The 18449-nt window shown below is 49.7% G+C and overlaps 2 non-coding genes across 2 annotated transcripts; both read right to left on the reverse strand.

Annotated features, from left to right (window-relative positions):
• Positions 1 to 8569: 8569 nt before the first annotated feature.
• On the reverse strand, positions 8570 to 8678 carry LOC147661026 (U6 spliceosomal RNA). Its single transcript, XR_015306045.1, has one exon. It is a non-coding gene; the product is annotated as a U6 spliceosomal RNA (small nuclear RNA).
• A 742-nt stretch (positions 8679 to 9420) lies between these two features.
• Positions 9421 to 9527, reverse strand: LOC147661027 (U6 spliceosomal RNA). Its single transcript, XR_015306044.1, has one exon. It is a non-coding gene; the product is annotated as a U6 spliceosomal RNA (small nuclear RNA).
• Between the last annotated feature and the right edge of the window lie 8922 nt (positions 9528 to 18449).

Genomic DNA, 18449 nt, shown 5'->3' on the forward strand with positions numbered 1-18449 from the left:
TAATTGGGTGTGCACGTATATAAAAGGGCCCCTGACCCTTACTCAACTAAATATTAGCTGCAAAACTAAGATTATGAGTATGGGGTGTGTGCATCTGTTCCTGGGAGTGCCCGCTTTCCCAGGTGCACTTGAAGTTTACAGTAATGGGGTGTAACCACCAAATATGCAAATACAGTAATTGTCATGAACATGCAAAATTTCGAAAGTTGCATTAATATGGAGATATGACAGTGAAACATACAAATGAAAATAAGAACTATGTTATTTTTTTTATATCATATTGCGTGCACATATTTGTAAGAATACTCATAGTTCGGTTGTTTTTCAACCAACACGTGTTTCCCCATACATGGCATAGCTGCAGGCAATGTTCATAATTAATGTTGATAGAACTGAGCTGTGAGTGAACACGGTAGATCACAGTAGGTGGCACGTTTTGAAGCACAGGATTATGTGAGACACAAATGACTAGTGAGAAATGTGTTGAGGACAATACATAAGAGCAGATGCATAAACATTATGGTAAAGAGTGAGTTGCACAGATTGGTAAAATCCACATTTGATTACATACAATTATTGATGTCTTCATTGTAGCTCACAGGGGCTGGAATCTATACGAGGATTTGGGTCAGGAGTCAGGCGGGTATATGTGGATTAAAAACACTGCATTAGAGAAAGAACTTCCCTTGCTATTCCTATCTCCTCAGAGGGATCGTAGACCGATTGATAATTACGGTCGATGAGAGGATGAAGGGGGGAGCCGCCCGTAAGTCTCTACAGTATACATAAACCCCAGTTCAGAGATCTGGTCCAAAAACCATGGTTTTGTTTTTGAACGTACATGGCCAAGATTAACATGCCTTTTACCTAAAACAAATGGGTTGAATTGTAAATAAACAAAATGTACATAGCTCCATGTTGTCAAATAACTCAAACAGTAAGATATCTGTGTTTGGTGTTGCAAAAACACCAAAATAAAATGCCGCTAAATGCCGCTAAATTTCCATTTTTGTGCCGCTAAATTTTCATTTCTGTGCCGCTAAATTTGCCAATCCATGCCGCTATATCCTGGGGGGTCTGCCTAAGGTGTACACCCTGAGTAGGATTCTTCTTGCTTAGAGAAGCCAACAGGAGTGAAAGCTGCAAAAACACTGACCGGCAATCTTTGAAATGTCAGTGCTCACAAAACAACTCTGTTTCCCAAGCTCAAATGTCACCCCACGTTTACGTTTCACGACAGGAAAAAATGCAAGTGGTGTGACGCAGCACGGCATTTTTGTGCAAACCAGTACAAGATTTGGACTATGTAGCAAAATATCTTAAAAACATGTATGTACAAAAACCATTCGCATCGCTGGGCGAATGTTTTTAAGATCATTTATTAGCCGCACATGCTACTAGAAAACTGCTCTAGGTTGCCAAACCCTTGAGAAAGTAAACATGGCGCAGCATTGAGGACCTACACTGCAGGGATAAGATTAGAATTTAAGAACGCCTTAGCAGGACCCACGGGGTGCGGGGTGTGAAGGGGGCGGGCCACGGACTGGACAAAGTCATCAGACCTCAGAGTGGTTGACACCTTCCTGCTTTCTCAAATTTGCTTTAAAATGCACCATTTGCCCACTCTTTTTTCAAAATTTTCTCAGGAAGAGAACTCCCCAGAATCCCCTGTAGGTGGTTCAGGCTCGCTCGCTATGCTCGCTTGCCGCAGTGCAGTACGACAATTGTTTTACGCCTCACTACTTTCAAATGAATGTCACCATCCGCCACTGCGAACACCACAACTCCATTGTGGCTTTACTGAACGCTAAAGAGCTTGGTATCAAACTTTTCAGCACATTAAACCCACATTGATACCTGTGTTGAATTTATTGTAAAATGCATTCAGAGGGCATCTTAGAGATGCCCCCTGAAAAAACGACTACCTCCCTCCATGTCCATCTGACTGGTCTGCACCAGCCTGCCACATACAGACATGTTTCTGCCCCCCTGAGGTGGGTGCCCATGAGCTCTCATGGGTCAAGAACAAAACCTGCTTGGGGTATAGGTGTTTCTCACCTACCCCCAAGCAGGAAAAGCAATCAGAGCCTCAATGGATTCCTTCCCTTTCTTATGCAGACCAGGGCCTCTCCAGCTAGTGGAGATGCCCACTTCTTGGACCAAGCCCCACTTTTGGCTGCAAGGCCAGCGGGTAATTAGTCATCAGGAGAGGTGTGTCACCCCTCTGCCAGGACCACCCCTTAAGTGCCCTGGACCTAGGTGGCCCCCTCTTTAGAAAATCCTCCATCTTGAATGGAATGATTTTAGCCAATGAGTTTAGGGGATGCCCCCTCCCAAAAGGGAGGGGACATACAAAGAGTGTAATCACCCTAAAGTCAAGTAGCCTGTTGACTACCATCTGCCAGTCCCTGTAACACCCCTACATTCATTATTTAGGGACCCTCCTGAACCTTGATCCTCAGATTCCTGTGACCTATGTAGAAAAGGACAAAGAAGACGCTGTGCAGACAAGCCTGAAGACTACTACTGATTTGGCCCCAGCCCTACCAGCCTGTCTCCTGCTCAAAGATCCTGCAAAGAAGATGACGCCTGTCTTATGGCGAGCGACTTCCAGATTCCAGGGAAGACTGCCCACTCTTCAACAAAGACCAGATCTCCTGAGGAAAGCGGCCCTGCCCAGAAGAAACTAACTCCAAGGACTCAGGATCCAACTGGAACCTCAATCCCTGCCCACTCTACACCGACACCCACGGCCCAAGCCTGAGTGGCTCACCCATCCAGTGAAGTCTGTCTCCCCAGTGATCCTGACCTTGAATACAATGTTGGCCAACCCCTCCGGGACTCCACGAATATACCTGCAACCTCATCTCGAAGGGTCCCCCTGACTGCGATGGCTCCTGTAAAGAAAATCCAACACCAGAGGGCACCCCTGCATCCTGCGCCCCACAAATTTGGTGAGTTCAGCCGACAGTGACCAGCCTTCCTCTGACATCTCAAATTACCTGCCCAGTCGTGGGTCACCTTCGTCCAGCCTCCTGGTCCAAGCCTACCTATGTGCAATCGAGATTCCCCATTGAAAAGCATTGGGTGCCTAATGCTGATTTGCACCCTGCACCCGACCACTTCTGTGCCACTGGTGGTATAAGGTTGGTGCTGCCTTGTGGCCCCCCTTTGTGCTTGCTTTAACCCCCGGGGACCTAGGCCCCGAAACTGCGGGTACTTACCTGCTAACTGCACCTCTTATGGGTGCCCCTTGTCTCCAATGACTAACATTGGGCCCAGTGACCTCTTCATCCGGCAGCCCTCTGGTGGTGCAGTACCTACCTTGAACTGACCAATGCCCAGTGTTGGTCTAAACCCCCTTTTTTCATGGTTACCCCCCACTTTTTGCCTGATGTCTGATGCACTTTGACTGAATGTGCAATGAGTCCCTGTTAATTAGATTCCCAGTGCCTGTGTTTTATCCCAAAACTGTACCTTTGTTTCCACAATTGGCACATCTCTGCCCCACATATAAGTTTTTGTAAAATATACCACTGGTATCATGCGCATTGTGACTACATCTCTAAGGGCTGAAGCATGTATTTTTCCACCCTCCGAGACCCCTCAACAAACACATACACACTGCCATTGCAGCCTGTGTGTTTTGGGGCAGACAAAACCTAAGAGTCGACATGGCACACAGCCCTGTGTGCCATGCCCACAACCACTGCCCGTGGCATAGGTAAGTCACCCCTCTAGCAGGCCTCACAACCCTAAGACAGCGTTCACTATACCACAGGTGATGGCATAGCTGCATGAGCAATATGTCCCTACAGTGTCTAAATCCGTTCTTAGACACTGTAAGTGCAGTGAAGCCAAGCATTGGGCGCCAGCTGCTGATTTGCACCCTGCACCCGATCAACTCTGTGCCGCTGGTGGTTTAAGGTTGGTGCTGCCTTGTGGCCCCTTCAGGGCTTGTTTTAACACTGTGGGGCCTGTGCCCTGAAACCGTGAGGACTTACCTGCAAACCACAACTCTTATGGGTGCCCCCAGTCTCCATTGACTAACATTAGGCCAGTGACCTCTTCACCCGGCAGCCCCAGTGCCGTTGGTGGTGCAGTATCTACCTTGAACTGACCCTTGCCCAGTGTTGGTCCAAACCCCCGAAGACTGGATGTGCAAGTCTTGTACCTACCTGTAAATGTGAATAACTGTTTTCCTTCCATAAGATTGCATTGCATTTCTTGAAATTGCACTGTGTCTATTTTCTGCATTGCTAAGTTTTGCTATTGGTGATTTGACACCGCAATGTATTTTCAATGACGCTGTCAAGTATTTTTACTGCCTTTACAGACACAATTTACTATACCTGAAAAGTAATGTATTTTAAAACTAGTACTTAACTGTAACTGAGTTTTTTCTTGGTTCTAGAAATAAAAGTAAGAAAGTAATATTTTTGATACACAACAAATAGTCTTGGATTCAGATTATGAATGTGTGTAATCGTTTCTTGCTTGAGTGTGTTCAACAAATGCTTAACACAGACCTCTGATAAGTCTGACTACCGAAGCACACTACTACAGTAAGAGTAAGATATTATCTACTTTAACCTCCCTAAAGCCACTGTGGAACCAATGGACTCTGTTTCCACTATATCTTACTTTGGTATAGTATATACAGAGCCAGCTTCCTACATCACCCCCTTGTAATTTCGGAGAGGGGAGTAGGGTGGGGAACGGCGCCAACCCCGGCGCTCGTCACCTCTCTGCTGCGTGGGCTGACGTGTCCGATGGCAGCCTTCCAGCGAACCTCAGGTGGGAAGTGAAGGCGGGTGGAGCTCAGCGGGGTATACACCTTGCTGGTGGTAGGACAATCTTGATTTCTCAGCAACACACCTGGCACCACTGACTGTGGGGGAGGATTGGAGCAAGTGATTCCTGGAACAATCCTCATTGCCAGTGCAATATCCCCATGGCCAGAAGAGTCCTCAGGGCCAGGCCTGATGCAGACAGTGTGCGAAAAAGAACACATGGGACACTCAGTTACATTGTGGACACTTTATTTATGCCTGAGGCCACAACAGGCCAGCGACGTCAGCAACTGCTTACATACATAGAAAGACTGGAATACTGCAGTACCTGAGCGGAGCTACTCACTCAATGGCAGGACACATCACACACTTGACTGTTGGACAGTTCTTTGCGGTCACACATGCCCACAACTCGTGGCTCGCAGACAGCGGTCCACTCCAATTAGGAAACCATGCTGCGTCATGTACAGCTTGCCTAAACCCCACCTGCTTGAGCTGGGAAATTACTTTTTGTAATGCTGGAGGACATATATCAGTTCTCTGCAGCATGGCTCTCCAGGAACACATGTGTGCAATGGCCAACACACATATATGTATTTCTGAGTGTCCTGAAAGTGTAGGTACCTATCATGCCCTGGTGGACTCTGTCCCCTGTCTGAGCAATGTTGTTGTCCTCAGACATTCATCTGGACCTCATATAGGGCTTGCATCTCTGTTTCTATTTGAGAACAACCACATGAAGATAGGTAAACAAGGACAAGTTGCCTTTTTCTACTCTGTCCAACATCAGGTATACTTCTGCGGATGGGGGTCATTGTAGTATTCTCAGGAATGTTTTGCTGGTGCTATTTTTCTTCTAGCACTATTCTGCTCATGCCTGCTGGAGTTGGTGATCAGAATCTGCTAGGACCGGACGCCTATTGGTGGGCTTGTATGTTATATCCGAATAAAGGAAATATAGATATACCTGCAGGACTCATGTCCTAAAAAAGAAGTGGGGGTGCTCAACAAGTTAGGCAGAATGGGTCTGACATCACTGTGTGTGACATCACAGGAAGTGCTATCACAGGAAGTGATATTCCTGGAAGTGACATCACTGCACGTGAGCGCCAAGAACCCTATCAGGTGAACGTTGCGCTATACAAATATTTTAACATAACATAACATAACATATGTGGCATCACAACACATGACTTCAAAGTAAGTGACATCACATCTGAAGACCTCACATAGGTTTGGCAGTTCTTTCATGAGTACATTTGATCCCATTACATCATGAAACAAATTCGATTTTGCAGTGAGGTTGCTCCAAAATATTGATGCAACCCAGACGCAAAATCTGGGCCACAACTTATAGATTTTTTTTGTTTTAAACCCTGCCACAAAGAAATTGGCAACAAGGAGAAATGTGGCAGTAAATCTGTTCTGCTTAATTGGTTGTAATGTCTGTATTTTAAAATATCTTAAGGGGTTAAGGCGCCTGCTGCAGAGAACGTTACTTGCAAGCTGCATCTCAGGGAACAATAATGATAATAAGATAACTCTGGAGGTTAACGCATTTGCTGGAGAGATCTGTGGTTTGCCTAGTCCTAGGTTTGAAACAAAGTAGTACAGAAGGTTAATATGGATCCTGCAAAGCACTTTATGTAACACACAGATACAGATTTTTATTTTATGTAAATGGGTAAGTGATTCACTGCTTTTAACACAGAGATCCTTTTGTTACTTGCAGTTCATACATAATAATCCTTCTAATATAGCACAGTGAGCTATGAAGGACGATATGTGACTGCTATATCTTATAACCCTCACTGTCTTATATAACACAACCTGTACATTGATTGACACACATATGATTTATTGTCATTTTATATTATGTATACGTGATGTAAAGCGCTCTGACACCCTGCATTGGGATGAGTAGAGCTACCAAGAAATAAACAAAATCATGGTATTTAAATTGTTATGTGTGTAAACACTGGGACAGACCAACACATATGACGTTCTTACAGTGTATGATTAATCCTTATTTATAGGGATTGAAGAAGGTCAAAAGCATTTCTCTCTTAAGTATTTGTGAAGTGATAAGCTGTGAGCCTTTGTTTCCCCTCCATTGCATTTAGGTGTGAGGCTCTCGACAGCTCCCAGCGAGGAGGCTCCAACAAAAACAGGTCAAATGGCCCCTTAACTCCGGCTTTTGTTATGGGCGACATTGGAATCCGATAGGCCCTTCCCCGCATGCACGTTACTGCTCAGAACAAAAGCAGACAACGGGCAGGCGCTGCGGAAAATGTCCCCGTGTCCGAAAATGACACTGGGGTGAGTTCAGCGTATTTCTGTGAATTCCGGGAGAAGTAAGAACAAATGTGGCACTCGCTGAAAGTGGGCAGCTTTGCAGCAGGGTAGACGGCATCTACCCTCTGAAAATAGTGGGTACACAGCGTGCACCCGCGTCTACCCTCGACTCGAGCCCTCTATACCTGTCGTTAATCCAGTGTCTATTCCCTCCTTGGCACGGGCACTGCCACTACAGTCATGTTGCTCCTGAGTGCCAGGCCTGAGACGGAACTGAAATCACAGTTCGTTTGTTTTGCTCTGTAAACTTCCCATCCCTACACCCTGTGACTCATCCCAAACCTTCTGACTACTATGAACTCCCAAACGTCCTTCTCAATCTTTCACTCCTCCTTTTAAGCCACGCAGCCCGACTTACTTACAAAAAACACTCACTACTTCCCCTTTTCAAATCATCTATCATTCTATCTCTTCCCCAAACTCTACTAAAGACACAAGAAATCAAGGGTGCAATCTTAACACAACTACTGCACAAGATAAACACAAAGAATTGTGCTAACCTACTAACTACTAATGCCCCGGTTACTTACCGGTAATCTTCATTACTCCGAGTATGGTCTTCCTCGCCACATGACTTACATAGTGAGCATAAGCTCCACGACAGAACCCTCCAAAGCAAAAAAAGCCTCCCACACCCTCCCAACATGGCCGACCAGTCCCACCTGACCTCTATAAGAGGCGGACCGGCCCAACCAACAGCCTGATCTACCAAGCAAACAATGAAGCCGATAGCCAGACAGGGAGGGGGGGAGGGAACTCTTGTGGCGAGGAAGACCATACTCGGAGTAATGAAGATTACCGGTAAGTAACCGGGGCATTACCTCCTCGTTAGTCTTCCTCGCCACATGACTTACAGAATGAGCAAATACCCAAGCCAACAAGGCTTCATTGACCACCATAAGAACAGCACCACACGGTGATGCAGAGAAACCAACACAAGGTTGGGTCAGACCAATGAAAAGAAAACAGGGATCACAGGAAACCTGAAATCAAGACACAAAGGAAAACAAGGCCAACCAGGAGCCGCAGCTCCTGCACTCAGAACGGCCCCAGCAAAGTCCCCCGGGACTGACAGTGACCCATGAACAAGGAGGGGGACGACAGCGTCGGCACCCGACAAATCACCACAGAGGAGACACCCATGAAGGGAGGCCCAGGACACAGAGCCACTCCCCGTGGCCCGACCCCGGACCCCCGCCGGAACCACCGAACCCAGCGAAGCATAGGAAAGGATGATTGTGTAAGCCAGCGACTCCAGGAGAACTAGAGAGGGCCAGCGGCCCGAGAACCGGACCGAACGACGCAAACAGGCCATCCCACCTGGAAAGGGAAGACGAGTGCTCAAGAGAGGCCCAAAACAGCACGCTAGACAACCAGCACAGACAAGAGAGGAACCTTGTCGGCCGGGAAAGGCGGTAAAGCCCAATACGGAACGCTTCACGAATCATGCGTGGCATCCTTGCGCAGGGGCCATGCTTAACCACTCAGTAACGCTCCATTTTCAGTCTAGGTGCTGCCGAAGGAAGTCACCCGAGCCCGGGACACCAGGGAAGGAACCCCGGGAAGGAAACGGGGGACATGCCGGAGGAACAACCTGTCCGGAAAAAACCCGTACGAAAGGAGGGGAGGGCACGACCCCCGAACGCCCATCCGCCCAGCAGCCACCAGGGAAAACCCACCTAAAAAAGGCGAGGAACCGCAAAGCCACCGAGGACAGGGGCTCAAAGGGCAGACCCTGAAGAGCTCGTAGAACGAGCGAGACCCCAAGGGGGAGACAGGTAGCGCGTCCGAGGGCGACGGAGAGACCAACACCGGAGCCAAGCGAGCCACCAGGGAATCAGCCCGTCGCACACCGGACTGTGGAAGGCCCGCAAGGCAGCCCACCGGGCCCACAGGGAAGAAGGGGCCACGTCCCAGGAAAACCCCACCGTCAGGAAATCCAAGACCCGCAAGGGATCCACGGAGGCGGGGTCAGCACCACGCCGACCGCACCAACTCGAGAAGGAAGCCCAGCGCCGGGCACAGGAAGAGAATGTGGAAGACCTGCGGGAGCCCAGCAGCAAAACCACAACCCCAGAAGAACAACCCCGAGCAAGCAGCGACATCTGCACAAGAATCAGGCCTGCAGACGGAGTCAGGCCAGCCGAAAGAGCCGGCTCAACACCGACACCGGACCAACCACGGAACGGGAAGAACCGGGATCGGCCAGTAGGCCCGAACCGCCAGCTCGCAAAAGGAGAGGGTACCAGGGGCGGCGGACCCCGCCGGGAACCAGAAACAGGAACGCTTCACGAATTTGTGTGTCAACCATGCGCAGGGGCCATGCTAAACTTCTCTGTAACGTTCCAACAGTAGTCCACGCGCTGCCGAAGCGAGCACCCAGGAGCACCCCGGCCCTGCCCAAGCGAATCCAGCAGAGGACCCGTGATAGCAGAGGGCACGGGGGAAACGCGTACAGCAGACCGAAAAGGTCAAGCGAAAGACAGGGCAACCACAAGGACCCGGGAGGAGAGAGTAGAACCTGGGCAGGAGGGCCGAGTCCCCCTCCGTGAACAGAGCCACCGGAGGCAGACCGAGTCGAGGCCCCAGGCGCCGAAACACCACCGGGGTCAGGGCGAGACCAGGCAACGAAGGCTAGATCCGACTCAGTCGAACCGCCTCCACCAAGTCGGACCCCGGGGGAAAGACAGCCCGAAGGGACAGGCGACACCTACACCACCAGGTCGACCGACCCGACCAAGACATGGGGACCCCGAAGCACCGGTGCAAAAGACGGCAGGCCAGGAGGACTGCCAGCAACCCCCAAAGCACGAGGAGCTGCGAGACTGCAGGAGATCCCAACGACCCCCAAACGCCCCGGCCAAAGGACGCCCCCCCTGAAAGAACCAGAGGGAAGAACCGGGACCAGGCACACGATCCCCGAAGGAGGACAAGCCCGAGACGGGAGCCGAAGGGACCACCGCACACACAGTGCAGGGAGCCGACGGAGGAGAGACACCGCCTGACGAGACGCCTCACCCACGGAAACGATGAGGCCGAGAAGATACACACGTCCAGACAGGGAACACCAAGACCCCCACCCGGGGAAGAAGATCCACCAGGCGGGCCAGGAGCCCAGTCCCCACCCACGGGTCCAGAAAAAAACCCACAGGCGAGACAAGGGAAGGAGTAGGTACCCTAACCCTCCGAGAAGGTGGGATCCCGCGGAAAACCGCAAGACTGGACACCAGCCAGCAAGCCCCCCCCCCCCTCCAGGGAATCCCCAGGAGGGAGATGGACGAAAGCCAGGATCTAGGGGCGAAAAAGGGAGCGGCCGCACCAGCACGAGACCGGGAAAAGCCGAAAACCCGGGCCCGGAAGCCCTGAACGCCCCACGTGAAGGCCGACACCCCGAAATCCGGGTGGAATGTCGAAGGACCCCACCCAAGAGAAGGCGAGACGCCCTCACCCATAGGCGGACGAGGAGACCGAAGGACGGCCGCGCCCAGGGGAGCGGGCCCCAGACGAAAGGACAGGAGCCAGAACAGGCCCGTCGCAGAAAACACTGTCCCCGCCGATCCGGATGCAGCCAGACCAGACGGCCGAGCCAGCCCCTCGGCCACCTCGTCCCACACAACGGACGCAGGCCGAGGAAGGGAGTCTGGAGACAAGCGTAGATAACGCACCCAGAGAAACCCCGGGGACAATGCCATAACCTGGAACGAAACACGATTCCGCGTGACATCCCAGCTCAGGGGCCAAGCTAAAAAATTCCGTCGCGTAAGCGACACAAGAAAAAGCGCACAACACCCCCAAGGGTCTCAAGGCGCCGGCACGAATGATTAAAGTCTACAGCACCCGGACTTCCCAGGCCGACTCCCATCCAGGGACTAACCAGGCCCGACCCTGCTCAATTACTGAGAGCGTACGAGATCAGGTGCCTTCAGGGAGGTATGGCCCTATGCCGCAGTGGCACCCCTCCTGGCTTACCCAGTGAGACGACCCACCCGGGCACCCCTAAGGTGGAGGCAAGGCACCCTAAGCATCGTGGGGGCCGGTATGAAGAAAAAACAAGCTATTGCCCAGAGAAGCAGACTGGGAGTCCACGAGTGGAAGAGGCCCCGAGGTGAGAAATAACCGGTCCGTGGCACCCCATGAACCGAAGCCCCGCCGAGGCAGGGAACTGACCACAGATCCCGGGCCAGACCTCCGAAGCAGGGCCGCCGCAATACACCGAGCCACACTGCACCACGATCCATGTAAGCAAAAGTGCTGCCGAAGCGTGCAGGAAAGGGAAGGCCCCGCCGACGGTGACAGAAGAGGGGCCAGGGCCCACGCCACCACGAGCGGACCTCCTGACCACACAGCACACCACCCCATCGGGGGGAACACGGGCCCCCAGGACGAAAAAACCGGAACTGACGAAGCGGGGTCCGAACCCACACCTGTTAGCTCCTGAACGCGCCACTGGCGCCAGGGGACAATCCGTGCAGCAGCAGAGCTGCCCGAGGACGGCAGCCACTAGCGGGGGACCTTTAGATCTTCAGTCTAACACTCTCCCAACAGAGAAATCTCGGCCCGCATCAAACAAGCGGCCGGAGACGCCAATTTCATCACACACCGGAAGGCGAACTTTAAAAAAAAAAAACATCACCGAATGAAATCTTCCCACCCTGGGAAACTCCACAGTACAGGTCGGAATCGAACCCAAGTCCGTGCGGGCAGACCCCACCAAAGGCATAAGCCTTACCTATGAGCCACCGCACCTCGGTCCCTGGACCCCAAGGGCGTCAGCACCGCTCCGCGTGCCGCCGCGACCTGCCGCCTGTAAGTGTATTCTACAGCCCTGGCCGCTACACAGGCCGCACCTGGCAGAGCGACGCCCCGCCCACAAGAGGCGGGAGGCACCCGTAGCCAACCCCAGTGCTGCAACCAGCCGCGGGACCTAGGGAATCCTAGAAAAACGCGTCAGGAGGCGGAAGCGACCAGCGCCGTGACCCGAGGCTGAAGAACAAACACACCCGGACCCGACCAGCAGAGCCCTCGAGGACCCGCCGACCGACGAGGTAGGTGCAGTCAGTAGCTAGAATTCGTAGTACCGAAGAACATCGGAATATGCAAGCGCCGAAGCGACCCCGTGCGAGGCACGTTACACGCAGGCAGACCAAATCACAGGGGCATGGCCGGGGCCACACACTGCGATGCGTTAATGGCAAAAGTCTGGAGACGCCGGGGATTGAACCCGGCGCCTCCTATATGCAAAGTATGCGCACCACCACTGAGCTATAACACCAGCAGACAGGAGTACCAGGGAAACGCGCCGCACTAACGCGTGCAGGGATAAAGTGGAGCCATTGCGTTGTGGAGTCGGAAAGAGTGACTCTATCATTGGAATAGGCACCGGGACGAGAAATAACAGGTCCGTTGTAACAGTCCACTGCTAGACAGCGTGAGCCCCAAGGACCCACGCCAGGCGTTTCAAAGGTAACCGGGGCCCCAGCATACACACAGGAGAACCCCCAGCGCCGGACCCAAAGCCCACCTAGTGGCCAGGGCCCCTTAGTAACGACCTGGGGAGAACACGGGAATGTACCAACACCCCACATCCCCGGCCGCCCCCCCCCCCCCTGTAAACCCATGGCACGCTAGAGCAGCACCTAACCGGCCCCCTTAGGACCGGGGGAAGGAAGAGGGGGGGGGGATTTTTAGGCATAAGGCCCCAGGGACCGCTAGAGCAGGTCCTCAACCCTAAAACCCAAGGGCCAGCTCACGCCGGCCCATCTTACCTGAACAGCGCCTCTGGAGAGAATCGCGCAGAACAAAAAATAACAGGCTGTTGGTTGGGCCGGCCCGCCTCTTATAGAGGTCAGGTGGGACTGGTCGGCCATGTTGGGAGGGGTGGGAGGCTTTTTTTCCTTTGGAGGGTTCTGTCGTGGAGCTTATGCTCACTATGTAAGTCATGTGGCGAGGAAGACTAACGAGGAGGTAATCGTGGGTTCCAGAATAGCTTGCTAATCGTCAAAAAGTACTTCAATGCCTCCTCAAGCGCTATATAAATTAATTTACAATTTTCAATGACAATTAAACCATATGGACGTGACTTTCCCACTAGAACTGCCTCATTCAAAAACATTGCAGCAGGGCCCCCAAATGAATGTTTCATTTTGGCAGGCTTACCTGGTGCGCACTTATCCGTACAGGGGTCGAGACACCGCCTGCACATGATCGGTGTGGCCCTCAATGTGCTTTAGCCTACATAGCAGGCCCAAGACCAGGGCCACTGGAATTATGCGGCATCAGAAGGTCAAATTATGCAGCAGGGTTAGGTAAATTATGCAGCAAGGAAAGCCAAATTATGTGGCATAATGCGGCACATTTCGTAATAGTGTTGCTTTATTATTTTGCCATTTTTAAGCTTGGTATCTCTGTATGGGCATTGGTGGCATCTCATTAGTAGCAGTTTGACACCCAAATATAACAATCGTCAACAGAAGGGTGACCAGTTCAGCTTTACAAAGGGCCTTCCACTGCGCGGCAACACGTGCCATCGCCTTTTTAGCAATTTAAGCTACAAACACATTTTTTTTGTTAAAATCTGCAGATTATGTGACAGTTGATGGACTATGTGGCAAATGCGGCAAATCTATAAACGAAAATCACCCCGGCCACACAACCAAATAATTCCAGTGGCCCCTTCCCTAGACCTCACACTCTTGGAAGACACCCCTCTGGTTTTAAAGGCTCATGGTGTGTTTCATCCAGCCGAAGGAGTCCAGGGGGCAGGGGCATTCCTGGCTCCTCCTGGGCACCAAATATGTTCGACTAATAGGGGATCGAGGCACAAAAACATTTATGAGTAGGGGAAGTGGCAATACAAGAGCGCCCTTTTACGTACGCTTACGCCCCCTTGTGGATGTATTGAAAAACATCCAGCATGGGAATAGAATAAGAGCGTCCAGGGAGTGTTTATAATTTATAAGCAATAAGTATAAATACATGGGCTGTGCCCTATTTGCACTTTAATTAATAGTTGCACGTTTCCGGCGAATTCACGTTTCGGGACCAATTAATAAAAGCTTGTAAATGTATGTAATTTAGAACTGCTCCAGTGCTACTGTTAAATGCTTTTCTGGACCAGCTCCATAAGAATCGCCCACATGTTTTCTTTTTTTCATTTGCGTTATGATATTACACGTAGGGTCACCCTTCTTTACTTAAAACACGTCTGGGGAGGTTTTAGCTTGCAGACTGTTTTTTTCCACGGTTTCATATTTTTTTTGCTGGCTTTATCTGTTGAAAAAGAATCCCTGGCAGATCCCTACAATACAGGTTCACTATTAGTAGCAAAACTCGCCCGGGTGTCTCGGCTGGTGGTTTCCCACAACTAACCAGGTGCAGCCTTCTTTTAGGGCGGCTCTTGCAGTCGGTGTTTCTGAAAATGTTCAGTCTAATGATAAGTAACCTTTTCCCCTTCAAACATGGGACTGAATCCTATAGCGTCTCGAGTCAGATGGACATTTGTGCTTTTTCCTGACTCATTTGTGGTTTGATGATTTTCTTTTATCGAAGTAACTTCCACCAGAGAGGGGATCGTTTGGATCCCACCGAGAAAGGTGTTATTGTCACTGAGCTCTAATAAACTGGTGGTTACTTTTACACAATGGAATATATTAGCAAGAAATAGCGATAGTTATCGCTAAATGCGCTTAGCACATTTTTTTTATCGCTGTCTATTGCTGGATATGTTAGTGGAGAAAACCTGCTATTAGCACCGTTTTTCTCCATTGTGCTAAAATATCCAGCGATTATTGCGAAATGCGTGAATATCGCTGGAAATCCAGCGATATTCACGCATTAACGCCAATGGGTACTTAACCTGAAGATTCACCTCCCATTAGATGAACAGGTAAGTCATGTTTTTAGCAGGCGTTAGATTATAGCGATAATCGCGCTTAGTGCGATTTTTTTTATCGCTATGCCTGCCTTGCTAATAGGCAATAGCTGTGTTAGCGACTGCTTTCAGTCGCTAACAGGTTGGGTACGCCCACTTTGCATGTCATTAGCGATCATTATCACTGATGACATGCAAAGTGGGCCCCAAACCGGTCGCTATTGCCTAAAAGCTGTCGCTAACTGCTGTCAGCGATAGCTTGCTAATAGGGCGATGAAAATATCGCCGAAGTGCTGCTAAAGTGGCAATCTGGCCCTAGCTAATATGCCCCAATATTCCTATATGTGGGTGGCATGGCATCAAGTAGACTGTTCATTGCCCTCAACTATTGGGCATTTCAGGGCCAACAGCAGATGCCAACTTGCAAACTGGTGTCGAGGGGTCTTCGTCATGTTCCCGTGGGTGTCTGCAAGTAGGGTAACCAACCGCCCGTAAATTTAATGGACCGTCCGTTATTTTAGTATGATGTCTACAAGGCATCCTTAAATTACAGACGCCTTACAGACATCATACTAAAATCAGATTGAGACATTTCAGTAAGGTATGCAGTTTCCCTGCGAGAGACCCCATGAGTTTAAAAGACTTCACTCGGGCCTCTCACACTCGTCTTTTAATCTGAAGAGGCTGCCTGCAGCGGCCCCGCCCGAACCTCATGCAGACTGTGGACTGACCCATTGTCATTCTGAGACTGCGGCTGATTATCACATATAACATGACACTGGGCCCTATTGTAGTTACAGCATGTCGTGTGCCTTCTGCTGCATCAGATTAGGGAAAGGCATTCTACTTTTGCCTTGGGGTAAAGCTGGAGAAAATAAAAAAAAATAACGAACAGCGTTTTCACTGTACATTTAAAAGTCAGATTTCAACATACAAATAAAAAAATAGTATTTAATATGTATTGTTACATTAGCACAAATCTTGATTGCAGAAAAGGCCTGATGTCGCTTTGCAAAGCTGCGCACATACTGAAAACTGTGAAGTTCACGATAATCTCTACCTTATATAACCTTATTTTGATTTTTATTTACTTTGTTTGTCTTATTTACTTATTTATATATTATTCTGCGACCTCCTCTGATATGTCTGTAAAACGTATTTTTTGTCTCAAATTTTTGTCCTGAATTTTGACCTTCTGTCCTGAATTTTTGTCCTGATTTTTGACCCTTTTTCCGGAATTTTTACACTGACCATCCTGAATTTGCACCCATGCCAGTTGATCACTCTATCTCCAAGTCTGAATTAGTTATCTATTCTCCTTCCACACAGCTGTATTCTTCCTCCTGCTCATTTACATCCCATCACAGCCCAGCCCTCTAGTAGCCTCTGTTGGTTCCAAAGACCTTCACCTCTAACCACAGCAATTTACGTTTCCTTGCAGAAGGAAACACCTGGGGGCATATTTACAAAGAAGTGACGGAGCCCGGCGTTAGCCTCCTTGGCTTTACGCCGCGCTGAGCCACTTTGGAAGCACAGGGCGGCATCGTATTTACAACAATATGATCCAGCCCTGTATTTCCCCCCGCACTGGCGCTAATTACAGCTGCCTAGCGCCAGCACAGGCACCCTAGCACCATAGTTCAAGGGTGCCTATGTTGTGGGGAATACTTGTTTATGTGCAGGAAGGTTTCCCTTCCTGCACATAAACAATCTTAAATGGCCCCTTGAAACTTCAGCGTGTGCTGCTTTGTGCATTACACATAGAAGTCGCAACTCGTCATTTTTAAAATGATTGTTTATATACAGGAAGAGTCACCTTCCTGCACATAAATAATCATACATGGCGTTTTGCTGTTTCTATGTGTGCTGCACAAAGCAGCACACATAAAAACGACAAAAACGAGGAGAAATAAAGCATTTCTCATTTGTTGCACCCTGTAAAGACCAAGTTTCCCCTGGTCTTAATTTTGGTGCTGCCTTATATTAATGCCACTCTTGTAAATACGGGGCAGTGTCAAAATGTATGGGTGCTGCGACGGAACACCCACCATAAAACACCCACTGCCCACCCCTTTCACTCTAAGTATAGCGTGAAATGGTGCCTTATTTACAATGCAGTGATAAGCCACATTAAGCGGCTTAATGCAGCCTAGTTAATAAGGCGAAGCCCTATCACCACAGGAATGTCATTAAAGTGAAGTTCTGGTAGCAATAGGGGCTTGTAAATATGCTGCCTGGTTTGGTAACCTCATTCTACCCCAAGTTTGGTCTCTGCTAAGGACCTCAACGGCGCAAACCGTGCACCCCCTGGTATCCAGCCCCCACCCCCATTCATACTGGGAGCAATCTTTCAGACCCAGTGATCCATTGCTATCACAGTCAAACATGTTCCCCCCCCTACAGTGACCTGCACGCCATCATCCTCCAACACAACCGACCAGCCGTACAGACTATCCCAACAACCTCCAAGATCAAGAGCAACATAAAACTTTGGACAAACCTCGACTGCAAAGCGCTTCGGCTACACTGCTCGGGGTCCATACGGTATAAAAACCAGGCCAACAAGAGTTTGTCCACTGAATAACATCCTCCTATTTATCCTTCTTCAAATTAAGGCATACTTGCTACTTGGATAATGAGACAAGAATTGCCTACTCGCTGCAGTGAGAATTAAGTAAAAAGAGAGCTCTCGAAAGACTTTGAACGAACCAAGAAGGACGGATTGTGCTTCCAACTTAAAATGTAGAGTAGACGAAGCCATCATCACCCAACTAAAGAGCCAATACTATCTGACTCACATCACCAAAGCCTACGCCACTACAAAAAACGGTGAGTGAATCCCAGGACTCTTTCAACCACGCAGGTGGTCGTCTCTCTAGGGTAGCCCAGGCTCCTGTACCACACAGTGAAATATATCCTACTCAATGAGCCATGGCATGGGCCTCAAGCCCTTTAACGCTGCTTACCCTTCACGATACAACCACCTTCAGCTTCAAAGGCCCCAAATGTGCCACAATAGGCCTAGAGTATTTCATTGGAGTGTGCCTCAAAGGAGGAATTAGCTATATGGATAACACTCCATAGAAACCAGAACAGTGAACGTAATTGATTTTTGAAGGCAATTATTTACACTTATATGAAATTTTAAAGTTACATTGAGGTGCTCAAAAACACTACTTAGGTCTAGACTGTTGCAAAAGTGTTTGTAAGTCCCTTCTCCACCTCTTCTCAGGTACTCCATAACACCTCCTGTCCCGCCCTCCTCCCCAGAGATGTTGGCTCTGGCCTGCTTGAACTGGAGATCCAATGCCTGATCTGGTCACACTCACGTGGCCCTCCCACCTCATCAAGAGAGGCCTCTCCACCTTTCTGAACTCTTTCCCCAGTTGTGGAGGTGAGGAGTGACTGTGTGTGGTTGTGACTTCCACCTT

This window comes from Lissotriton vulgaris, unplaced genomic scaffold (assembly GCF_964263255.1).
Source record: "Lissotriton vulgaris unplaced genomic scaffold, aLisVul1.2 SCAFFOLD_2221, whole genome shotgun sequence".
Taxonomy (NCBI): Eukaryota; Metazoa; Chordata; class Amphibia; order Caudata; family Salamandridae; genus Lissotriton; species Lissotriton vulgaris.